We start from the raw sequence: 241 nt of genomic DNA, 5'->3' as shown, positions 1-241 counted from the left end.
GGCCGCGCCCGGCTCGCGTCGCTTACCCCGCCCATCGCGGTGGCACCGCCCACGCCCCGCCCCCATTTCTGGCCACTCGTCCGCTTTCCCGTTGAACCGCGCCGCTGCCCGTCAACGGAAACCCCGCCTTCCCGACCAGGCTGTCTCCTCCGATTGGCCGAGGCGGGTCCGGGGAACGGCTGTGTACCAAGAGAGAGGGAGGGAGGGGGAAGGGGGTGGTGCTGCGGATTGGTCTGGAGCG

Source organism: Gavialis gangeticus, unplaced genomic scaffold (genome assembly GCF_001723915.1).
Source record: "Gavialis gangeticus isolate Ggan-Ray unplaced genomic scaffold, GavGan_comp1, whole genome shotgun sequence".
Taxonomy (NCBI): domain Eukaryota; kingdom Metazoa; phylum Chordata; order Crocodylia; family Gavialidae; genus Gavialis; species Gavialis gangeticus.
This window is presented reverse-complemented; position numbering follows the sequence as displayed.